The sequence below is a fragment of the Megalops cyprinoides genome, chromosome 10 (assembly GCF_013368585.1).
Source record: "Megalops cyprinoides isolate fMegCyp1 chromosome 10, fMegCyp1.pri, whole genome shotgun sequence".
NCBI classification, from domain to species: Eukaryota; Metazoa; Chordata; class Actinopteri; order Elopiformes; family Megalopidae; genus Megalops; species Megalops cyprinoides.
The window spans coordinates 30,304,351-30,330,302 of NC_050592.1; the positions used below are offsets into that span (position 1 = coordinate 30,304,351).

General features: G+C 48.8%; 1 protein-coding gene across 1 annotated transcript in view; it reads left to right on the forward strand.

Annotated features, from left to right (window-relative positions):
- Positions 1-25,952, forward strand: part of galnt1 (UDP-N-acetyl-alpha-D-galactosamine:polypeptide N-acetylgalactosaminyltransferase 1) — a 162,541-nt gene that overhangs the window by 25,207 nt on the left and 111,382 nt on the right. The window contains exon 2 of the mRNA XM_036538863.1: positions 7,595-7,720. The gene's annotated coding sequence lies outside the window, so the exon portion shown is untranslated. The remainder of the gene's footprint in view (positions 1-7,594; positions 7,721-25,952) is intronic.

The following is a 25,952-nucleotide window of genomic DNA, read 5'->3' on the forward strand; positions in this document are numbered from 1 at the left end:
TTTCTGTCTCTCTCTCTCTCTCTCTTTCTGTCTCTCTCTCTGTCTCTCGCTCTCTCGCTCTTGCTCTGTCTTGCAGTCCCCCTCTCCCTCTCCCCCCCTCCTCGCTATTTTTGCCGGGCCGTAGCGGGGCACTCCAGGTGGTGTGTGGACCCAGGCCCGAGGGCGGCGGCCGCTGGCAGTGATATTTACGGCACCGGCAACCCAACCTTTCTCAGCTCTCTACTGTCATCACTTTGACTCAGTGGGCCGGAAAAAAAACACAAAACAAGAAACGGTCAGATCTTCATCTGGGAGGCGACATCCCCCGAGCCTTGTGTTTTTCTTGTGTTTTTTCCATTAGATTTATGACGGGAATTACGTTAACTTGCTAGAATGGGGGGAAAGAAGGAGCGGTACAGAGAAAACGACGAAAAATGATGTCACTGTGAAAGGCTCGTGGCCTTAAAATGCCATGCTGCAGGCCGCAGTAAGTAACGGCGGGGCCCCAGTGTCAGAACGCTGGGGGGATACGACGTTCCTGAGAGTGAGCCCCTCTAAAACCCCTTATCTGTGGGCGGGTGCCGCCTGGCACGGGCTCCAGCAGGTATTCATCACCCTGACATCTGCATACACATTGCATCCTGGCCCCGTCCCCACTCAAGAGACGCACATTGCCAGAAGTCCTTTTTACTCCTCTCTCGTCTTTTTAAAATCCAACTCTAACTCTAAATATAACCTGCGGCCATACGTCAAGGAACTTGAACTCAAGCAGCACTCAATCTAAATACTGTTTTCAAACTATATTGCAGGGTGAAAGATCCCCGGAACCCTTAATGGTCAGGAGTCTTGTTTGAGTTTTCTGCTGTTTGTTTTCCTTTCCTGTACAAAGAGATTTGAATACATCTCAGTCTCTTTTACGGTGTCTCCCAGCTAACTGTGACTCCTGCTGACTGTGCAGCATTGCGAGACACCAATTCAAAGCTGATTTTACTCTTGGCCTTGGCTCTCACTGAACCATGGGTTGTGGGGGGGAAAGGTTAAGCTAGTCAGTGTGTCATGTGATGTGGCTTTACAGTGTATTGAGGGAAATGTCACTCAAAGCTGCACCCTGTGTCATGTGGACACTTTACCTCTGCTTTTCTGGAATTTTCTTTACTGATTTTGTATGACCCTGAAGTGACAGAAGTCTGTCATACATTTAAAAATGGCCGATGAGCATGGATGAGGACCCCATTCAGACTAATATGCCGTTTCATATCCAGAAGTGGGATTTGAAAAAGTGTTGCATTTGTGGGATATGCTTTATACAGAGCGTTACTAAAGACGCCATCGAGCCTTTTGGTGGAGAACCGAAAGGCGTGGGGAGCTGAGACCAAATACAAATGAGATGTGAGAGCGCAGTGGCACTTTTAATTTCTGTCTGGAACATGAAGGGCTGGCAGGACGTGCTTTTGGGTTCGAGTCGGCCCGAGAGAACGGTGGAGCGCTGTAACGGCATCCCCATGGATTGTGCGGTCGTCCGTCACAATTTTCTGTCCCGGCAACATCATAATCGAGCCCCGCTTTGCTCGGTAGTATTTAACTCAGAGAGCCACTGAATGCAATAGAGCACATTTAGTGCCCAGTGTTATGGCTACGCCATCTGGGGCCGTAGCAGGCCAGGGCCAGGCAACCCCATGCGAGCCCAGTGACCCCTGAAGCGTGTTGTGATCAAATTTCGCCTTTTATTTATGAAATTCCGTTTTTATTGTGCTTTATCTGATAGCTGCCCTCAACATTATCGGCATGTTAGACGTCAAATAAAAGCTATTTCGCCATCCATCTCTCTTAAGTGCACAGTAAAGCCAAGTGGTAGTGCTTTCACGTAACTGAATCTGTCCCTCAAATCTGTTAAATTAATGCACTTACCGCACTGGCCAAAGTAGCCAGCAGTCAAGAAAGACCCAGCATCATGATGACAACTTCCAGATGTGAGTCAGGACAGATATAAGGAGAGCATGACCCGTTTTGCCCTGTGAGTGGGAGGTTACTTCATTGAAAGTAATCAAAATCATTCAAACATCCTGCCTTTAGGGCAGAGTCCTTACAGGAATGAGTAGGTGACGTGGCTGGTAGCTACAGAGTGCCTTTTCATGGCGTGCCATGTGACCGCTACATCTTGTACAAGCATGAAAACTACACCCTGTGCACCTACCAATAACGGGGGATTACTTACTCAAAGCCCTGTTTTCTGTACTTTAGCTTGGGAAATCAGCCTTAAAAAAAGTATTACTGTTTTTGTGATAAAAACAGGTGTCAATTTTGATTGATAATGTGAGACTGGCACTCTGACTTTATCTATAGCTCCCCATTAAATAATCCCTGTATTGTAGAAGCATTAATAGTAAGTATTAAGTATTGTATTGTAGAAGTATTGATAGCCTAAATGTGAAGTACCTTTGTATTGTGCTGTTTTCGAAACTCTGTCTTGGACCAGGCAGTACCTTCTCTTGGATTCAGTTACCATACAAAGTCGCCGGGACAGCCATTTAGTCGAGAAGAAGTTGTGGCGCGGAAAATCATTTCACTGCACCCACGCACTGAGTGTCAGGATTGTGGGCAGCCGGGTGTAAAAATGGTAAATCCCTAATATTGTGAAATGCCTTAAGTGTGGGGCGTGTAACTCTATAACGAATGATGATCTGGTGTGTCAGAGTGTTAAGTGACTTCTGGTTTCTTCAGCGGTTCCTTGCCTTCACTTCAGTTTAGTTTCTTAAATTTCATATTTGATTTCACGCTGATCATTGTACCACTGTCGATTTCATGCCCATCTCCTTTTTTCCCGCCACGCCAGTCACGTCCACCAGCTCATGATTAATAGAGGGGAGAACTTAGTGAGCTGTCAGCTAAAAGGGGTTAAAAGCTCTTTGAAGCGCGGATCTTGGTGCAGCATAGATGAACGTGCCTCCCTCCGCTGTTCTGAGGGCAGGCTTCCTCACATGTCGATAATGCTAACGTCTCAGCCGGAGAAGAGGTTGCGGGCTGATAACTGAACTGGCACATCCGTGTTGTCGCTGCATACCATATCCGTCCCAATTAGACTCGCACAACACCATTAAACAATCTACGCTCTGACACGGAGTGTGCGACTCGAATCCGAGCGGCAAGCCTGGCTAACGCCGGAAAAGCATTTCATGTTTCAGATGCAATTAGCTGGGCTACGGAAGGCGTGCTCATCTAAGGGGTATTTTTAAGTCAATTTGCAATCCGGTGGCATTCCGTAACAGCTGTCGGAAATGGGAGGCAGGCTCGAGCGCGCGTACGCGTTTGGAAAAGCGTGAGAGAAAGTCACGAGATTACAGCTCCCAGTGGACTGCACAGTAATCACGCGTAAATGCATTTACACGATTGCGCTGAGAGGTGGTGTTATTTATAAATGCATTCCGACTCCGCCGATGAAGCCCCCCTTTTCGAAAAGTTGTCAAACCACCCCCCCAACCCCCTTCCCGGCAGCTGACCAGAAGAGAAGTGGAGTCGGGAGGGACTTGATGACATGTAACATGTTACATTTAGAACTGCCATATTTACTCCATACCGTCCTAATATTGTGATGACATAACCCGAGGTGAGTGGAACTTTGCGGTCTGCATTTGGCAGGCCTTTGAGGATGATTCATGCCTCTAATTTGCATGCAAATGTGGACATGGCAGCTGAAGACAGGGAAGCATGTGGCCGTATGTACCAACCACCAAAATGGTTAGTTCCGACCTGTTGTTCCTGTTAGTAATTCTGCATTACAGTAGTGACAGTATTCGTCACCAATCAAGCATTGAACTTGCTGATCTTCCAGTCATCCCTGTAGCTCTTTGCATTTTTACAAAATCTGGGAGATGTGGCAACGTGACCCCCGGTGAAAATGGAAATTAGGTCATTTCGTTTGTGCTACAGTTACAGCCACGTTGTCCTCAAGAAGCATAAATCAGACTTTACTAGGCACAACTCACTGGCTATATGTGTTCGAGAATTTCAGTCAATTTCAGCAACAGACATAACTATAGATCTGAAAGTGAAGTTATAATAGGAATATTGCAGGTTTTTTTTTTTTTGCCTCGCTTGAACCAGAAGTCCCCTTTTTGACCGCAGAACCAATGGCCTGTGTCATTGGAGCTTCTGGTGCCGTTTGACTTTCTGTTCTCCTCTGGCTGATCACATTGAGCTGCGTTTTCTGCCCGCGTTTCCACGGCAGGACTCGGGAGAGGTGGGGGCAGGGGGGGGCAGAGGATGTGTCTGCCCGCCGGCTGAGTGACACCGCGCTGAATGTCACTTCCGCTGGCCGACGGGAGGTGGCGAAAGGTGGCCCGTCCCGCGTCACACCTGTGTAATGGGATCCCGGGGGTGCCGTTGCGCTCGGGACCTGCTGCTTGGATGTGCTGGAAAGGGTCAGCCCGGCACGAGGGAGGGGCCACGGTCAGCAGTTTCGGAGAGGGATGGTGGGGGGGCGGCGGTGAACGGTCATTCCAGTGCATTGCATGGTGTAGTATAATATTTTGGATAGTACGGTGTGTCATGGAGTGCAGTCTAATATGCAGCTTGTTCAGGTTCAATGTGTGGCGCTTTCACACCGTTAGTCCTTTGTAGCAGCTGTTTTGGAATCTCGTCAGCTGGTTTCAGGTCCTACATCCAGCTCTTTCTGTTTGACAAAGTGGCTTTCAAAGGCTGAGTGGTCTCCAAGTGAGAAGGTAGGGGTGTGTGTGTGTGTGTGTGTGTGTGTGTGTGTGTGCGCGCACGTGTGTGTGTGCTCGCACGCAGTGTAAGAGGCCGACGGTGTACAAATGACACGGTACAATGATTTTTGTATTCAATGAGCAACAGAGCTATTTCAATGAGAGAGGGTTATTTTCCCATCACGGTGCAGCTGGGTGGTACTTGACAACTCGCAGAGCTAGTAAAGCACTTAGTTGGTAAGTACAGTTGCTTTTATGATCAATTTGAGTCCATCCATCCTCTTGAAATTGAACTGATCAATCTTTATTGAGAGGCTCCTCTCTGCCCATGTTTGTGAAGGCCCAGGGAATGACCTCAACAAGCAACCTAGCCATAATGAAGATTTAAGGCAGCTCAGATTGATCATGTCTGCCCATCGCCAGCGCTTCGAGTGTTTCTTTAACAGCCGGTTGAGCAGAGCCCTCCCACTGGCCTTTTAAATGGAAGCTGCCCCCAATCCAGAACCGAAGAATCGCTCTTTGTCAGCAGGATGACTACGGTCATGCAGCTCAGCGGTCAGACAGCAGAACTTTGTGCAGCGTCTTTTGTCCTGTCTTCAGTTTCAGTCTGTGTACTTTTTTGTCGGGTTTAATCTGTACATGGTATACAGCAGCATCAAAGGGAGAACGGCTTGTGTAGCAGGAACAAAACCCACTCTCGAACACTCTGAACACTTCCCGCCATCTGAGACCCAATGAAAGGGAATTTAAGTACTGCCAAGCTGCTGATGAAACCTGGTGTAACGGTAGGGACCCTGAGCAGAATGCCAGATCGCCCCGAAGGACAGCGGGGTTACCTCGGGTGCATATTAATACCTGTCAGAGGCAATCAGTGCCTTTTGGGGGCAAGGGGGATGAGTGTTAGCCCACGATGGGGCGTTTATGTTAGTGGCAGAGACTAGCCGCTGTACTGGGGTTTTCGATATGCTGGAGAAGTCTCCCGGGAACCACAGATGGGCCCATGGAAGATCCAGGCAGTCGCGGCCAATCGTGGAGCTGCATGACATCTCAATTAGCCCATCCGCCCAGTGCTCCAGGAGCAGGAGACACCAGTCGTTATCTCAAATAAACGAGGAACAGTTCCTAAAACTGCATTAGCCTTTATTCTCGTGTCTCTTTTTTTCACGTGTCCTATGTATTCCCCCCTGAAGGCAGAGGAAACGTTAGCTCGAACGTGTCACGTGTCAGCGGTGCATAAGCGTGAGCCGCACAGAGCCGCTGCGATGACGTGCGGGCAGAAATCCCTCACTGCGGGCTATTTGCCCTCACTTCTGTGAGGTTAATAATAGCGCTCCTCACACACCGCGTACCTCGGGGGCTCAAATTACACATATATTTACATGACTTATTACCCGTTTTCTTTTTAATAAGGACTTTTTTTTTTGGAACCGGGGGAAAGAAAAACCAGCGAGTCGAAATTTAATTAGCATCTTCCGGGAGGTACAAGGCCGTCAGGCGGAGTTCTCCCCTCCGCGGCCTTGATGTAAGCCGTATCGTTTTCATCTCTCATAGTGCGTGAACGGGAAGAGCTCCGTCAGAGTCCCCTCTCGGGGCCCTGAGTGGGAAGAGGTGGTTCTTTCCACGGGGTCCAGCCAAGCGCGGTGGAGGCGTTGCGGGCCCACCCGCACACACGTGTTTCCAGCTCTTTCAGAAAAAGGGACGAACGCAAGTGAGGCCTGGAGCTCCCGCCTCACGCTGCCGGCAGAATAAGGGCTTCTTTTGTGCTGCTGCTTTCCTGGTGTCGGCCGGAGTTGTGAGGAGGATGTTGATGAACGCCGCCAGGCGCAAGGGACATTAACTGTAAATGTTCCAAATAACAGGAGCAAATGGTTTATGGGTGTCGTTACGAGGAGCTCATGATTATGTTCGCATAATTATCTTCATGAGCAGGTGAATGAGGCTTGTGTCAAGCGCACCGTCTTGTGGTTGTCACACAGTCTAGGGCTTTTTCAGTCGGTTAGGTATTGTGCTACACAGAGGAAAAAAAATTGCCCTGGACCAAAGAATTCCCAATACTGATGTGCCTTTGTGGTTTTTCATTCCACCTGACTACCTGACCTGATTTAGCTAATGGCTCTCACTGCGTGCCATTATTCCTCTCACGTGAGCATGTTGGTCTTGTGAACAAGTGACAGGGATCTTGAGAATGGAGATCAGAAGAATGACATGGTCTAGAGCCGTGTGCCCCCCCCCCCCCCCCCCCACTATACCCTCCTGCTCATGTCTTCAGTTTTCACAGCCAGAGGTTTTTTTTAAAGCACATTACCCGCTCATCCTCCCAGCTGTTAAGTCCCATATACAACTGCCGTGCCACAATTAGGAGCGCCAGCCAATGACATTTGAAGCCCCGTGAGGTGTGAAAGTCACATGGCCTCTCATGTGTGCCTGCAGGCAATGCTCTGTGATTCCTAAACCTTGGGCACAGTACAGTGCAACCTTGGTGCGCCGCCAAATCGAGCATAATAGAATTACTATGCTAAGCAAGTCTGCACAGCGGTTTTAATTCTGCAGACTGAAACCTAGTGCATCCGCAGTCTGTTTCTTTGAATGTGGGGGGGGGAGTGTATTTTAATTAAACTGGAAAATAACATGGTGATTGGCACAATCTTCAAACCTAGCGCGCCGGAGAGTCAGCAGAATCAGCTTGCGTGAATGTTGAAGTAATCGGACTTTGTACAAAAAAAAAAAAAAATCAATTATTCTGAGTGTTCTTGTACATAAGGTGTGGGTTGAATGATTTCAGAGAGGGGGAAAGTGGAAATGTTATGAATAAAATATCAGCACGGGCTTCCAGGAACCAAGGGAAGAATAAGTAACCACATGTGGTTTGGCTGGAAAAGTGACCAGCTTCTCCCTTCTCCTGCTCTTTCCAGGGAGCATGTGCGTGTGACAGGTGTCAGCCGTGGGATCTTTCAAGCTCCTCCCCTTGTTGGAGCCCCTTCTCAATAGGACCGGAGACCCCCTTTCTCACTCCCCACCCTGCGGCCTCAACTTCACAGGTAAGGCTGGTTTTCTGTATTCAGGGGTAGCAAGGCTTTTTCGGCATGCATTCCAGCTTCATCTTAGGCCAGGCAGACAGCTGAATCCATTGTCTCAGGCTCAAGGAGGCAATAGCAAATTGAACATGCAATTATGTCTCATTGGTGGGTGGATTTTTTACCTTTCAAGGTCGTGTAAACGTAGACCGGAATTTAAATGAGCAGGCAGTACCTTTCTGAAAGTGCCCTGAATGGTGAGAAATGACTATTCCGTTATTTGATATGCCATTAAATAGAACCACCTTTTGTGGATTAAAAAAAAAGCTAGCTAAGTGACGATTGCTTGAATATGCTTGGAGCTTGCATCTCGTTGCGTTTCGTTTCAAAGTCATCGCAGCAGTTTTACAAAATTAATTTCGGAGGTCGTTTTAATTGGGTTGACTGTAATGCCATTTTGTTTGTGTTTGCATCAAGCTAAATGATTTTGCTGCGATTCTTGTGATCTGAAAGCTTGTTACAGAGGGGTTTGAGATGCAGTGTGCAAATTACTCCTCATTAAAAAAAAGCTTAAAAGAGCAAGCTTTGGGCATAAATTAGCACAGGTCTCAGACATTACCCTGGGAGAAACCAGCCATGCCGGCTTTTCTACTGTAAGAGACCTTTTAGTCTGTTTTCAACATGGCATCTCTCTGCACTCATTAACTGGTCGATTGGGATGCGCATGTCACCGCTGTGCCTGTCTCTCCACGCAGATGTGTTTATTACGGTGTTTACGTGGACCGTAAGGAGAGATCAGGGCAACTGCTTCAGCATCACGCAAATTCGCAGAGCTGTTTCGCTCGAGAGGCCCCCCGGGGAATCAATTAGCTCTCCCGCAGCTGCAGAGAGGTAATGGCCAAAAATGATGATGTCCTTTGCTCACCGCCCGAAGCCACCTGCCAGCGTTGAGCTGAGACTGTGACAGCGATGGTGAAGACGCTCTGACGTGCCCCCATGCATTATTAATGCCTCCGTGACCGGCCCTGCGAGAGGGATGTTGAGCCGCGGTTGTTTGGCCCTTCGGATTGGCCGGTGGCGTTCAGGTGATGTGGCAAGCTTTACCCTGGTGGTTTTGGGTGCGGGTAACGACGCTGTGGTGGAGCGCAGCCAGGAAGGTCAGTGATGTGTCAGACCCGCCCACCTCCCCCCGGGTCACTCTGACCTCATGAGTCGTGCCCCGCCGTCTGTGATTGATGGCACAGAGCAGGGGGCAACAGCCAGAGGAAGAAGAAGGTCTAAAAAGAGAGAAAAATGTGAAAACGGTCGTCCCTGGCTCGCCTCGCCTCCCAGGCTGGTATCAATCTTCCCTCCCCTCCTTCCTCACGCTCTTAGTTTCCGCTTCCCCCCCCCCTCTGTTCTCACTCTCATGTTTAAGAAGTTACTCATAACCGAGGACGCTGAGGTGTCGCCGCCGTAATGGACAAGGTGACTTTTGTCTAAAGGCGATCCGTCACGGCGACGTGCTGGTTTTCCGGTCGCTTTGCGTCCTCTCCGCTGAGCTCGGCCTGGCGTAGCCCTGCTTCTCCCCCCGCGGTGTGATGGATTTCTCAGCTGCGCCGAGGATTTTTGAGGGGCGCCCCTCCGAGGGGTTTGTTCATGTGCGTTTATTCATTTCCAGGTATGCCCACAGTGCTGTGAGGCTGCAGGAGCAGGGAGGGAGGAGGGGAGCAGCAGCAGCAGCAGCAGCAGAGAACTCTCCCATTGACGTCGTCAAGGAGAATCCATTCCGTGCTCTGCCTCCCCTTCTAAATTGACAGTAATGCATATTGATTGGAATTACACTGTAAAATGCTTGGATGATTGTAAATTGAAGTTTTTAATTTTGGTTCACGTCAGCGGCAAGCTGTGCATTGGTAATCAATTTGTGTGTGTGTTTTCTTTTTTTTTGCTTCTGTGAGCAGTTTTTTACTTTTTCATCCCCCTGCATTCTCTGCTCTCGCCCTTGTGTGAGTGCTGAAATTCTCACATCTTCACCTTTTCTCACTCAAATTTTGGCCAGTTTGCCTGGTTGAACCCTCTTTTGAGGTCCGTGTTTCTCCAGCCGAAAGGCACGAGTCCCAGGCGAAAAATCAGTGACACTCAGGAGAGGAACAGGAAGTCATCGAAGCATGGAAGGCCCTGGAGCTTCCTGGGAGGGGGCAGGGGCAAGGTGGTGGTGGTGGGGTATTTTTCATTCTAAGTTCCAAAAACCGAATGCAGAGGTGGTATGAGGTCTCCTCTTGGTGCTTTATCGATAACCTGGATGTGAACCACAGAAGTGCCCTGAAAAGAGGAAAGGGACAAACCCTTTCTTTCCTACCAGTTTGGGGTTCGTGAGAGAGCTTTGGGCGACAAACATGTTTGAAGGCATGCGCCTTTATCAGGGCTGTGCCAGACAGCAGATTTGCACTTTGCCCCTTGGTTCTAGAAGGATTTTCAGCAAAGCCGTAAACCCTTGGGGGTGCCGTCATTTCATTTTGTGAACAATTAAATCTCCTTAAAAAGTGATCAATATTTCAAAAATATTTTGTAAAAAAGATATTAGGGATGTCAGGTAGCAAACGCCCCGCACAAACATTTAGAAGTATTTAATAACTAAATGAGCATTTCTTAACCTGCATGTATAAAAGCCCCCTGTTCAGTATCCAAATGTGTGGGTACCACATGAGTTGCAGCTTTTCAGTTCACAAGCAATAGTGTCAGTATTTTACCAGTAGCGTTATGGGGTAGATCCTGGTTGTAGTACTTGCCTCAGATGTTAACTGTATTTTAACTGACACTGTTTTATTTTAGATTTTTTCAGCTCGGCCAACTAAATTGTGATAACATTTTGACTCCACCCCAGAACTCCAAGTATTTAGTAGTCAGTAAAGCAGCAAAACAACTCAACTGTGCTCTGCTGTCAGGCAGTATGTAATTACATTCCTTATTCTTATTCTGCGTGATTAGCAAAGAATTTTGGTTCAACTGACGCGTGATATTTTTGAATATTGTGGCAAGAAAATGAACCGAGATTCAGAAAGGAAGTCATGTTCTTCTTTTTTTTCAGTCATAGAAACCGTGGGTGTCGCAACCTCAAACTGTCTTTAGAATTGAAATGAGTCGTTTTGGTGCATGCACGAAAGTTTACCGTGACCTTAAATGTTTCTGAAACCGTTATTTCGCGAATGCGTGTGCAAATGCTGGGAGTTTCTGCTGCAGCTTTACCGTCAGACACGCTACACACTGATAATAACGCCCTTGTTTGATTTGCATGTGTTTAAAGTGGTGTGTAAAGGGCATCGCTATGGTATTACTATAAATATTTTTCACATGGTCGCATCTCGTTTTGAGATGGTGGAGTGAACAATATTTAATCTGCTACACACTAGATTTTCAGCATGGCAGGTAATGTTAAATAGTACATGATAATTATTTTTAATACTACAAAATAACTGTAGAATAATAATAAACTGTATTAAACCTATTGTAAGAATTTACAGGTTCTTTCCAGTTCAGATAAAATAAAGCAGTTAAGCTTTAAGTTAAGCTTAAGATCATGAAACAACATAGTTTACGGGTCTACACAGAGAAAGCCAGGTCACCTTCAGATTTTGAACAGGTCGTGGGGATCTTTAGCTGAAGACCCGAGTGAACAGTGATCGTATCGCTGTGTACTCTGAAGGCTAACGTGTAACGTCGCTGCTTTAGCGCGGAACCCCGCGACGTCGCAGAACACCGCGCCACCAGTTTGTTAGCAGGACATTTTCAGGTGTTACGTTTAATTATAATTTATTGTTAATTATTGCTATTAATTATTGTCAGCTGCGGGTTTCATTTATAAACCTTAATTTTTCTTCCTTCGCGGTGAGACTAGGGGATTATTTTGTGTTTCTCATTTTAAAGCGACCGAATATAACGACTGTTCGAAACTGCACCAAGTTATATGGGTACATCCCACTGTGTTTTTACTATCCCAGACAGACAACAGGAAAAAAACGTATGCCATGTGTAAGTGACGGTTCAAAAGAGAGCCTGTTACATTACGTGACAGATGACTTCCGGAAATCAGGATTCGGGTCAGACGTGTGTTTAATATGCGATTTTAAATACAGGGTCCAGTCATCCTCACAGTCTTGTCACCCCGCCACCCTCCCAACAGAGAATAACCTTGGCCACAGCTTCTGTTGTCTAAGCAGCCTTTGTCATGAAATTTATGTCCACTCCAAAGAGAAGTGTTTTCTTTGCTTTCAGCCTCATTACATCACTGTTTTATTATCCTCAGTCAATATACCCACCACATTTTGTGACTGTAAATTTGAATTTTTTTTTTTGGTTCCACACTGAAGTAAATCACTAATGTTATTTGCACCCCCAACACTTGAGGCTAGAGTTACTCTCTAAATCAGTTCTTTCCAGCTTTTTTATACAGTGTACCCATAGTGAAGCCACACTGTGATTGCATGCGAGTGTTCAAATTACTGTGCAGTTTGGTCTTGTTGGAAACTTTTATATTTCCTTGTGGGTGTGTGGAGCGGTTGTAAAAGTTTTGAGCTGCATCTTATGAATGTATTAAACAGATAAATACATTAATCAAGTGCTGAACAGAGTCCAGCTTCCCATAACTTTCCCTCTGGAGACACCCTGAGCGCTGTGTAAGGTTATGAATCCCCGCGCTCTGGCAGCCGCTGCTCTCTGCTGGAGGACGGCTGGGGCCGGGCTCTGTCTGCAGCGACGGCCTCAGACTTCCTCACGCACGATGGGGGAGAGCTTGTGAGAGAAAGCAGATGGCGGAGGACGGCGCGCGCCGGGGGACGTGGGGAAGGCTGAGAGGTATTCGCGCTGCGCGGCATTCGCGCCCGGGCGGTGCTCAAGCTGCCGGCTGGTAGCGCGGTGCGTTTCAAAGGGCTCTGGTCTTGCAAGCGAGCAGCTGTTAATGTGTCACTGAGCATGAGTTCTCAGATGCAGCGTTTGCGATGTGGAAGCCGCTGTGACAAGCTCAGTGCATGCTGGGATTTGCGTCACCGGCGGAGGAACGTGCAGCTCAAAGAGACTGCCACCTGCATGGAAGAAGCTGTTGTTGTTTGGAGTAAAAGGAAGTCATTCACAAAATGTATTTTGTTATAGTTCCCTGATGAGAAAATAGCACCGTATCTACTGATTGTGTGTGTAATTCACATTTAAAGATAAGATGTTGGCCACAAGCACCAAGCTTTTGGTTGGAAGTGTGGTCAAATGTACACACACAATTAAGAAGCATTTAGGTCTGTTGATTGATTATTAATGCATTTTGCGATTAAAAGTCACCCTGATTGTCTGGAACTGCTTTCAATGCGACACCAGCATTCTCTGCCCATTAATTAGATTGCACTCACCTGCTGGCAGCCCTTCAATGCGGGGAGAGGTTAGACGCAAAGGGAATATACACAGTGGCAGCGCTGCCCTGAACTTTGGCTTTCGGAGGTGGTTCAACGATCCTGAATTTTTCCACGAGCTGTCGGCGCAAGCTGTCACATCCCTCAATGGGGCCCTCGTCGCGGGTGCCCAAAGCCTGGATTCGCTGCTGAGTCTCAGCCTGTCATCTCCAATCAGTTTGATTCCATCTTTTTCCCCTGACGTCAGCGGGGGCCTACACACTGATCCATAATTCATCCATGCAGAGGGAAGACTCCCTGAGCGGGGGGATGGGGGAGTGGGGGGGGGGGGGGTGTAAATGAAGTGAGCGGACACGTAAATAATTTAGGCCGCTGATGGCGGAGATACAGGTACCAGACTGCGAGGCAAGGAGGCCGGGAGATGGATTTGGACAGGTTCATTAGACAGCTGCTTCAGCCCCTGGCTCTGGGTTATCAGCACTGGCCATACTTGCTGCCACATGTTTAGCTGTGACGGGACCAAAGATCCTCCAAAAACACATTAAAACTGTGTGGAGTGACAGCTTTTCACCTTTAACTGTTGAAAGCCTATCCTCTAGCTGTTACACGTTTACTGTAAAAGCAGGGGTGAGACTGTGTTTCTTTCCAGTGCAGATCAGGAGGAGGAAACTGAGAACAGTTTAAGCAGTAAAAGCTGTATTTCTGTCTTCTGAGAGTGTTGCACCACTACACATTTTTCCGAGGTACTCCTCTAGAATCTCAATGGGTAAAATTGCTCATACAGACGCAGTAAATCTTCACTGAAACAGAAATCTGTGGAGGACCATAATTAACTTTATTTGACAACTTGTGGCCAAACGGTTGTGTAATCGATGTGGAAAACAGATCAGTCATTGGAACTGGGATTGTAAGGGCAGTGCATGGAGAGAGCACAGAGATATTTTCTTGTTCTTGTTTCTTGTGCCAGCAGAGTCTCTGTCAACTCTGTGGATGGAGAGGTTTACTGGGCAGGCCTTTGATGTGGGAATCACACATGTCCTTATGACCTTTGGATCCCAGTTGGAAGGACACTTAATGATAACGTGGCAGGATCTTTTTCATTTAAGTGTCTGAAGCTAAAATTTATTGGCTCATTGGGCAATTCTTGCTCCATGTGACTTGTCTATCAAGACAACATGATTGTCAATGATGGTAATACATCGCCATAAAGTTCTGTTATACTAGATAGGGAAACTCACGTCCACAGAATGAGTAAGTCCAAATTTACCCTGGACCAGGCAAGAAATGTATTCAGAAGCATTTTCCCAAAAAAGGCCTAAAAAATTGCCTCACAGTTTTGGGCCATGAAGGAGTTCTTTGTGACAGAAACATTGCTTGTTTGATGCGTGCCCCGATAGCTGTGAAAGAGACGAGGCAGTGAAAGGCTGACTTTGTGTTGGTTTCTGTCCCTGCCTGGTGAAATAGAAATAATGTTTCATCGGCGCAGTCTACAGCACAGTACCATCCCTTCATACCCTCAGCACAAAAATAGCAGGAATATTAATGTAAAAAAATCTCATATGTTTGAATGGGTGAAACTGATGAAAAAAGGGTGTCTGGTTTGAAAAGCTGAAGTCTATTGTCTATTTTGTGGAAAAGGCTCATCCTGGAGCAGCCGTTCCCCCTGCCTGCTGTCTGCGTGTCACCTGGATGCAGGACGCGACGCAGCAGCGGGCTCACGCCGCGGCGGCTCCTCGCCTAATCTGTATTCTCAGCAGTGCGCGTGTAGAACACGGGCCCGTGCCCTGTAATTAGAGCGGCGCAGCCATCCCTCACCCCCGCACTCCAGCTCGGGGCTCCGGCTCGGGGCTCCAGCGCCTCTGTGCCCCCGCTCTCCCATCTGCTCCGGCGGCGGCTGAGGTGACGCGGAGATCAATGGAGCGGGCAGAGCTCGCCTCCCCTGGCAGGCGCCCAGGCCCTGGTACCGCGCCGCTGCAGACAGCTGTTGTTTACCTCCTCGCCTCTTCCCGCTGGCCTCGCGACCGGCTCCCGCGCTCTGGCCGGGCCGCCAGCTCTGTCACCTCTATCGCAGGGTGAGAGGCCCCTGGCCGACCCGCGACCACCGCGCAAGCTCTTGGTACACACCCAGCAGACGTCATCTGAACTTGTTTACCTCGCCGGGCAGAGATACAAGGCTCAGAATCCGTCATCTAAGCTTTATTTGCTGCCTTTTCTTGTCTCTTTCCAGTATCCTCCATCAAGTGCTTTTGGCTGGGACAAAAATAGAGTGCAAACACGATGGAACGTGAATGATAAAGGGAGGGAATTATTTACACTCTGCTGCTGGACCGGTGATGGAAAAAGGCATCACGAAAGCCCCTTGGGTGAAAGGCGTGTCGCTTAAACAGCTTCTGAAACCCGTGTTTTACGACTTGTTTGCGAGCCTCCGTGTCGGACGTGCGTTTTGTAAGCCGCGCATGCCCACGCCGGCGGTGTTTGTCACGGCCCATGGAGGGTGACCAGTGGGTGGCCCAGTGGCGTGTGTGATTTACACCTGGGCAGGGCAGACAGGGACATTTGTCTTCACAAGCTATTGTTTTCCAGAGGGGGAAAAAACAGGAGCCGAAAAAGAAAAACACAGCTCCTGGGATCTTGCCGCACAATAGAAAATAAATAGTGCCGTCTTCCACACCTCGCTTTGGGAAATGTGTGTCATCCGCCGGAGATCGATACCTGGAAAGATGCATGATTGCTTGCTGTGTTTTTGGGACCAACGCAAAGCGAAACCTTCAAAACAATCTTATCAATCTTGCGATTGTTGACGCGTTTGGCTAGGCTAAGGATTAACGCAAGATTTGTTGCCTTGAAATTTGTGTACTCCCTAAAAATTCCCTGAGCGGCATTTCAGAAGCATGTTGTCGTAAACTACTGGCAAGTGATTTCATGCTTACACGTTGTTTTGTATATTTCCGTGTAAGAAAATGTCTACCGCAAACTGACACCTTAACAGAAAACAATCTGAATTGGTTTCAAACATTCTGCAATGTTTGACTTATGGAATGCTAGCATCCCTGTTTGTCTTGACAAATTCGTATAGCTCTTCCAGAGAGCTTCTTCACAGTTTGAGGGGATTGTTTTGTTTGCTTTTTGGACTGGCGGTTCTACCTCAGACCGTGTGACTGCACGATGATGGTGCAGAAGCAGCTTACAGAGGCATTTTTCAGTTGCCTGGCATGGTCTGACGTGGCCTGCCCTGACCCAGCCGCTCAAGCATCGGAAATCGGGCCGCATGTTTGCACAGCTCCCAGGGACCGAGCAGGGCAGCGGAGAACACGGAGATGAGGGTAAGCGAGGGTGTCCGAGCACACTACAGCAGTGTGAGCATAAGAGCGGACAGCCAGTCACTGGCCTCTCTCTCAGCTGGGGAAAACTGACAGCTTCCATTCGGTCCACGCCCATAACCCCTACTGTTCGGCACTGCGCAAGATCAGTGCCTGTACTGGTGAAGGGGCTGGAGAAGACTCCAGATACATCGGACTACATTACATTATTGTCATTTAGCAAACGCTCTTATCCAAAACAACTTACATGTTACTGAGGCAAATCTGGGCTGAGAGCCAGCGACCTTTTGGTTATGAGCCCTGCTCCTTACCACTGTGCTAGACTGCTGCCCCAGATGGATCCAAAGCCCTCCCCCTCATACCTGATCCTGAGGGGCTTCAGTGTCTGCAGACATACAGAACATGACAGGCAGGCACTTATCCACATAATACAGCTAATCGTGGCCTTTGTTGACCCAGTTCAGCCACACCTTCCTCGGCCCTTGGAATGTTAGCGGTTTAAAGGGAGCCGGAAAAGCCGCCGGGTGCTGGCCTTCTGTGATCAGATTTGTGCTAGCCCCGATTTAACGCTCTGTGGACAGCAAGGGGAAAAGCTGAGCTGGCTTTAGCGCACCGGGGGTCCAGACCGCCCCTCCCTGCATTTCTACAATGGAGCATGTGCTGAGGAAACACAATGCATCGCAGAACTCACCTTCCGCATCTGACATCAGCGCGGGATTAAGTAATCAAGGAAGCCGCCCTTGACTCAAGGAGCCGATCTCGTGCTCTGGACGGGGGTCACTCGCCAGCCTTTCCTGTGAGTAATAACCGCCGCTCTGAATGAGGGCTGGATTTCCAGAGAACGGTCCGCCGCGTCCCCTGCGTGTCACCGCGGAGCGGCTGCGCGGGATTGATCGGGCTCTGGGTCGGGGTGGGGGCGTGGGGAACAACTGGGAGCGTTCCAGGCTCATTTAAAGAAAAGCTAATTCGCCAGGAGCCCCAAATGGCTTTTTTAACATGTTTATATCCTCGCCGGCGGGATCGGCAGACCTCGGTAAGTGAGATGCTTACAGAGGGGCCGTTCGCCTGTGATATTGTGGAACCACCGTGGAGCGAGGGCCTCATTACTATTCATGGAACCTGTCTGAGTCGGCCGTGTTAATAATGAATCTAAGAAAGCAAAGTCTGCGGGCTACTTCCTGCTTACTTTGAATATTCTCTTTGTGATTACGGGGGAACGGTACACATTGTTCAGACCTGCCGCGTCTCGGTTACAGAGATCGTTACGCCGTTTCAAACGAGCCCTCATCCTTCAATTAGTCTGTTTACAATGCTCTGCTTCCGCCACCACTCCATTTGTTACGCAGTTAATTTTTCTGTTTTGGTTTTTATGGCTCTTGAGTCAATTGTTTTGTCAGGTTCTATCATGCATATTATGCCAGCTTGCCTACTGTGTATAATGTACGATTTAAAGCTGACTGCTGAGAGTTTTAGACTCTCATGGTTCTGATGGACAAGATGCTAGAGTCTTGTAAGAGTAGTGTAACTGCTCAAATGAGACACCTTCCTTGGTGTTTAGCTTTTTATACCCAGGTGTTTGCTTTTTAAAACAAACTAAAAATTTGTTTGTGAAATAATTAAATTAAATTAAATTATTGACATAACATGCGGTTGACTGTTGCAAGCACTAGCAAGTAATGAGCTCATTTTGGACATGAACTGCAAGGCTCAAAAAGAAAAAAATCTTCATTACCATATTTATTTTTATTTACCTTTGAAATTGTCTGACATTTTTGATGTCTTTCAAGCTACCATTGCTGTGCAATAGGGAAGTCAAGACCCACACACTAGATGACTAATTGGTTTAGCCTGAGTCCTGTCTTCTTTCAAAGGATTCTATCCTGCCTGCAACAGCTAACTTGGTTGAATAGTGGCAATTTTCTGTTTCAGACAGGAAAGTGGGCCTTGCATACCACGTGAGATTTTAAAAAATCCATACTGACTCAGTTTTTGGTTTTGCTGTCTAAAACCTGAAACCAAAAGGCAAAACTGCATTGATAGGAAATGTTTTCTGGCCCAGTTTTGCTAGTATCACTATTTGAGAGTTGTTATTTGAACTGTACACTGGCTGTGTTGTTTCCTGATGACCTTTTCCCTGAATGTCGTCCCAGCTTTTAACACACAGATTTCTGTTGAACCGCTCCGTTGAAACGCCTCTGCAGCAGGTTGAGTGAAACATAAACAATGGCTACCACAAATTTTCCCACCGGATGAGAAAAGTGCTTGGGTCAGTCCAACAGTCCAGATGGATCAAGCAGAAAAAAAGAAAGAGAGAGAGGACACAGCTGGGATGGTCATGGTGCCGAGAGTGTGCTCCTGGTGGTGAAACAATGACGATGATGTCATGGGGGGCAGGGTCGTGGGGGAGGACTGGGAACTTGGCAGCCCCTGCCGGACAGCGGTCACCATGCATTCCAATGGCACTGACTCTGCTCTCCATTAAGCAAGGGGAGGCGTGGAAGAAGGCCACCTGGGTGCTGGCGTACTAGCCCATAGAGCGGACCAGAGAGCACTGATGTGGAGTTTAATGTATTCCCTTCACTGGCCAAGCCAGGAGAAGATACTGACTTCCATCTGCCACTCAGGCATGCAGTTAATAAGCACTGACAGTACTGGCAACATGTGAAAAGTGGTTACATTAAATATTGAGTAGGGGTTTATGTACATGATATAATATATAATTCATACATTCATACATCTTCATGTGCGTGTGTATCTGTATGCGTGTGTCTGTGCGAAAAGGTCTGTGTACAAATAAGATCAGTCAAGGTTGGTTCTATTTCAATTCACTCTGTTCAGGAAATGAACTGAAATTCAATCCATTAGGTGAAACCTCTTCATAGAAAATGAGGGGCAGTTTTCAGTTCATGAATTGAATTTCAGTTTATTCCCCTGAACTGGCTGAATTGAAATGGAATTGACCCCAGCGCTGATATAAATGCATACATACAGTATATGTATGTATGTGTGATAAATATACAGGACTTGATAATTAACAGTTGTCCAGGGCACCCAGATTTCACTGATCAAAACGTTTTTGCAACTATTTCCTGTTGCCCGGTAGCCCATCTTGGCAAACATAAAATATCTAAAAAAAGAAAAGCTCTTATTTACTTTTAAAATATATGGTATTAAAAAGTAGCAACCATATTGTCCATTCAGGCAGCCAAAAACTGACGACTCTGCAGCCACATTTTAAAGTAAGTGTTGAGCACTGATGCATATGTACTCACACACATGTATAGACACATATGTTTTCCCTCCAACGGGACAGAAAATGGACCCTTATCATCCATGTTTCTAAACAAGCTGCTCCATTGTGCGGTGGGCTTTCTGGCTGCAGCGCTACCGCTAACCTGAGGGCCCGGTGTGGAAGGAGAGCCCCCTTACTCCCAGGGGCAGGAAGAAAGGGGGGGACACGTGAGATTTATGGGAATTGTGAATGAATGAATCAGTCAGCGTCTCTCTGAGGCCTTGGGCTGAAACGTTCTGAATGATGTCAAAGGTCACAGGGGCTGGGGGATGGGGGGGGGGGTATTCCGTCCAAGAAAGCCAGCAGTGTGCAGGCCTAGGTGGGGGGGGAGGCGCACAGACTGTGCTCTGTTGGAAGTTCCCGTTGGGCGGCATGCTGAGCTGTACCTCCTCGCATGCCAGGAAATGGAGACCACAGGCGCACTCGGCCCTCGCTCTGAAGGTGCAGGGCAGGAAATAAACCCGCAGGGGTTGGGGTGGAGAGCCAGGGGAGCGTCTGATAGACTGAGTGCAGAAGCATGCAGACACGGTGAACCTGGAGGAGGTCTGAGGAGCACAGGACCTCCTAGTCTCCAAGTGTCTGCAGATATCAGGGTTTGCGATAAGGAGCTGTCTCTGGTGAGTGGGCCACCTTTAACCGCATAATGTACAGTCACCGCGTGGATCCCGTTTCCTTCGGCTGCCACCTGCATAAGCACACTGATGAGGTTTGCGTGGCTGGGCGCCAGGAATATCCGTGCGGATATTTCCCAGTGCCTGAGCAAGCTGTAACTTTGCGTGCAGCTCCTCCTTGAAACACTTGCACTGGGTTTGGCTCAGGGGCGTGATGCTGCAGAGCCGGGGGAGGGGGCGAGTTCATCCAGCAGCGAGCGCATTCAGGTGCAGCGGGCCTGCCCTCTCCGGCTCGGATTTCCATTCCCGTCACTCATCCGTGGACACGCTCAGGACGGATGTCTCCGGCAGAGAGCAGGCGCTTATAGATTCGTCCCAGTGCTGAGAAAACGGACCGACACCCGTGATCTGCGGGAGCACCCGTTATTAAGTTGAGGCAGCCTGACTGAGTAGTCCAGCTGGTTTCCTCTGCTGTTTTTGGATGAAATCCCTTGTGGAATAGTCCCCCCCCGAGTGACTTCCCAGCTGCAGTCGCCTTCCCATAATCCCCCTGTGCGGCCCCTTGTCTTGAGGGGAAGCTGCTTCTCTCAGGGGACTGTGTGGCTGTCCTCTCGCTATAGCAGTCTCCCCGCTTTCGTCCTGAGTGAGATAACATTCACTTCTACCCGGGAATCTGAATCTGAATCGTTCACCAAATATTTCTGCGGGGGAAGCTCTTTATTGGTCTTTTCATGACCTGCAGATATGAAGTATAAGCAGCCTACTGTTATGACACAGTGCACTCTGGGAAACCCTGCTGAAAACCGTATCTTTGGGAATTGGACCTTGTTTTCCCATAGATGCAGTGTTATTAGTGAGGGTTATGTTCCTGAACACTGGCTAGACTTGAAGCTAGGTAAATGTGGCATTAAGTCAAATATTTACAACACTGCTAATACAGTAAAAATATTGAGAGACTACATTTAAATAAACATACACATGAAGTACAGCATAAAAATTGTTCATAAATATACAAAGGAAGTATTTTGACATGAATTGCATGATGGTTCGAGAATGAGGGGACACAGAGCAGCAAGGTGTGACCAACATGGCAGTGATCGAATCTTCCAGCTAGGTCAGAGGGGCAGGTCTGGAGGTTTTTTGGTTCTGTACTCACATTCACACATAGGACTACAGGAAGCTGGGCTCTAAAGATGACCAGGATGTCAAGGTCAGATCAGCTGATTGCGGCCAACTGTACATCCGCCATTGTAGCCGGAAACGTGTGAGACTGGATTAACTTGCAGTCTTTTGTTGTGAGGGACACGCTTGAATGTGACCTTGTTGTTAAGCACAGAGGCCCGGAAAAGTTCTTAACAACGGGCAGCTCTTTCAGAATACGGGCCGGACATCAAACAGAATTCAATTAAATCTTTCATATTGTCAAAAAAAAACTTTTGCCTTTGGTCTGCTTTTTTCATGTTCTGGCTGAAAGTGGATTTGGAAAGCGATACATTATGCATTCCAAAGCAGACGTAATGACTGGGCACCGTTGCTTGCCAGCACCGCAGATGCACCTTTACGCGTGTGAATTTGCATGAGGAGAGCTCTGAATTATTTTAGTTCGGAGCTGAACTGTGCATGCGGCTGAGCGTTTTGGAGATACGGGCGGGTAGTGTCAGAATCTTCACCCCTTTACCTGTCATTGGCGGGACACAGCAAGACACAGTGTGCTAGCTAATAGGTTGTGGCTCGGTGACCTCGCATTTGATGGACTGTGCGATTGCAGACCTGTGCTTTTACGAGGAAGTGCCGGTTGACCTGCCGAGGTTTCCGGGCGCGGGTCATGTTTGAGGGTCACCAGCAACATGGGGGGCGGGGGAGTGAGGTGAGCGTGCACATTTTCGGCTGCGCGCCTTCCCCCCCCTGGCCGCAGAGGCCTTGCGCAGGTCTGGAAGCGGTGTCGTCTGAGAGAGGAGCCCTCGCACATCTGCGTCTGATCACGCGTCACGGGGAGGATCGCGCACGGTCGCGTGAACGCCACGTGTCCCTCCGGTATGTGAGCCGATCGGAAAGTTTTGATAGCTGCGGCCGATGTTTGCGCGCGTCATACTTTCCACCCCTCCCCAGAAGCCTTATGAGTTCGGCAGGCCTCTCTTGCTGTGTGGCGGTGTTTGTGAGAGGAATGAAGGATTCCGTTGTGCGCGGGACATCCTGGAAGGATAATTCAATAAGCGCAATGACATACGCAGAGACAAAAGAGGAGGATTGCGATTAAAAAACTGCATCGGTCTTGGTGGCCAAAGTACTTCATGAGTGTGCAGACAGCTGGAGAGAGCAGGCTTCTCAGACCTTTTGCCTCATTCAAGGTCTGGGACCCATTACAGAATAGCTGGAAATATTTTATGGGTTAACACACACATACACACACATACACACACATACACACACATACACACACACACACACACACACACACACACACACACACACACACACAGAGACTACACCTCAAGCTGCAGTCATGCATGGCATGTGTGTTGAGGGCTCCACTTTGCATGTGGATCTACTGATTTCTCCAAATAGGTTATCCATCCCCAGGGGTCGTGCGTGAATGAGTTCTACAGCCAGATGTTAGGAGGAGGACCAACGGCTCTGTTATAGCTTCAGGTTACCCTGTGCTTTGAGCCTGAGTGTACAGCGAGGAATGCGTTAAGCTCTTTATTTTCTGAAGTGCAAAATGCCGCTGTACAGAGTAACACCTACTACAGTACATTGCCATCTACAAACCACATCAAACTAAACTGAGACACACTTAGACACTTATAGTGGAGTGGAAATGGAGAACAGGGAGTAATCTTAGAGTACAGGGGGGTTGGGGGGGTGGGCTGGGGGGGAGGGGTGTTTTGCATAGAAGTTGACTACAGGGAAACTGCACAGTAATGCATTCAGAGCGTGGGTGAGGAGGGGTTTTGGTAACTGGAACCAGGCCATCGGCACCGACAGCGCCACTTGACGGGGGCAGCTGCCAGCTTCCTGTTTGTGTAAATCGCACCCCAGCCCGAAGATTGCCGCGGGTCCACAGCTCCTCCGGCCTCCTCCTCACTGCGTGTGCTGTCTGCGTTTAGGGCCTCCTTCCTGCCCCGGGTCACCCCTCCAGACTGATACATACATCTCCAGTCACGGGTGGGCCCCGCACAAGTTATTTATATCACCCTGTCAGTTGTGCTGGCCGCCCTGGGAGTGTGCCTGTGTGTGTGTGTGTGTGTGTGTGTGTGTGTGTGTGTGTGTGTGTGTGTGTGTGTGTGAGAGTGTGTGAGTGTATGTGTGCTGGGGTCCAGGCTTCCCATATGACAGCGTAATCTATATGCGCACCATGTGTTAAAGGGGTGAGGGGTGAGGGGGGTTAAGGAGGCACACAGAGGGTATTCGGTGCCCTCCCCCGAAGCTGTGCGCCTTTAACACCATTCTTCTGCTCTGCGCCATCTCTCTCCTGCCTTTAACCTTCACCCTGACAGTGCGGTGCCTCTGAGGAGTGAGCGGAAGGGTCACGGCCCCAAGAGAAGGGTGAAGACTGGCCTGAGGTCAGCAGCTCCACCGCGGTGCCCGTGGGCCGAGGCGGACTCGCGCCACATCTGCAGACCTCGGTTCGGTTCCGCACCCGTCACCGCTCCCGTGTGACGGTCGGGCCTCACCCCGGGGAGAGGAAGCGTGTGTTGCAGCAGCTCGTGCTCATAAATAAAAGAAGGGGCGGGAGGGAGGGGGCTGAGAGGAGAGAGGGGAACGCCAGCGCTGCTCACCTTGTGCTGACTGCAGGAGCTGTGACAGTGAATAACCCAGCAGTGCGGGGGAGTGACTCTGTTTGACAGAGGGGGGAGGGGTGGGGGCCCTTGCCCCTATCAGCTCAGTTGTGATAGGACCATGGTTAAACCGGAGAGGCTGTTTGATAGGGACAGCATAGCAGCCTTGGCCCTATTGGTCAATTTTGATTGGATCATGGTTAGACTAAGAATGCTGTTGGACAGGGGCAGTGTGGTAGCCCTGCCCCTCTCAGCTCAGTTGTGATAAGATCATGGTTAGACCGGAGATGCTGGCTATGAGTGTGTCTTGTCCAGCTTTAGTTCCATTTAAGCATAGCTGGGTCTAGTGTCCTAACCAAGGGAAAGACAGCCAAATAAGGCAGTTTTATTTATAGGGCCGTGAAGGACAGAGAGGGGCTGTGGATAGATAAATGTGCATGAGGGAAATGATTGGATTGGAGTAATCGACGATGTGCTCTGCCCTTTGAATATAAGCCAATGAGATCTACTTCTGTAAGGATGTTAAATACAGCGCAGGGACACCAGCCCGACAGTGTCCTAGCTGCTGGTGTTGTACAGTAATAAAAGGCTTTCAGGTGCTCCAGAAAGCTGTCTTTTGCTAACGCTTAGCATCTGTCAGCGTGCCACGCCGCCAAGCTCGAGGCCAGGTGCGTGTCCAGCCAAGGAGTGATTTATAGGCGCTCGCTCGTCGTGACCAGGTAACGGGCCCTCCGCGCCAGCCTGGTGGCCCTGGTCCTCACCGTCCTGCCGCTCGGAACGCCACACCGGTCCCCTCCCCCAACCACGAGCGGGCGTGCACCGAGAACGATCCACAGCTGGTGACCCCCGCATTAAACAGGGAAGAACACTCAGGGCCCCTGCCCTTCTGCCTCGTGGCAAATGGAGCCAGAGCGCCAGATCCGCTTTTGCTTGCCTTTCACCAGGACGTGCAGCAAGCCTACAATGCAGAAGCGACTTTGGCGTATCTCACAACCGCACACGCGGAATGGAAGAAAAGAAAAAGGGCCGACCTCGTTCGGGCTGCTCACATGTCTGTTTCGTTTAATTACCACGTCTCCATTTAGTGGCTTCATCTTCATCCTGGAGCGGCCAGCACCTCATTGATGGAGAAAGGTGATGGAGCACAGCAGCCTCTCTGATCTTTATCCCAACGGTCAACCCCAGTGTATAGTGCAGCACGTCGGGCTGCTTCAGGCATTAGCTGAATAGATGATCAGACACTGCTCTCTCTGCGCCCGTTTCCTTGTTTCCCTCTTTAAGCACACTTCTGATTCGTGCTCTGCCTCAATGGCACAAGCAATGCTTAACGGTTTAAATTGAATTAAAAATTTAAATGAAATTGTTTAGCGTAATAGATTTGAATTCAGAATTGTTTAAGTAAGATGGATCATGGACACCATTAGTCAGGATCTGAGCAGAGGAATCTCTCAGAGGTTAACACCGCAGCTGTCAAACTGTGTGAACACAGGCCAGGTCTTTCGATCTTAATTTTGACGAATGAAAAAAATGATTTCCGGTGAGGTCTGCTTTGATCTGTGTTTTTTTTTTTTTTTTAGTGGGGGAAATGAAGCAGTCATTGCGACAGCGAAAGTACAAGGCTTAGAGTCCCCACCCAGTTTCCCCCACTGCCTCAAGGGTTAATGCGTACATTTGCATGCTGTCGCTTGGGTGATGCTCTTATCTGGTGTGACTTACAAAGCACATCTAATAACGGTGCAGGAACAGAAGAACATTCTGAGCACAACCACATCCGAACATGGGTTAGTCCGCCAGGAAGCTCTGTGGTAACCGCTGCTACCGTAAATACAAACATGCAGCACACCAATGTAACAGGCAAGTGATGCAAAGCCTAGAGAAA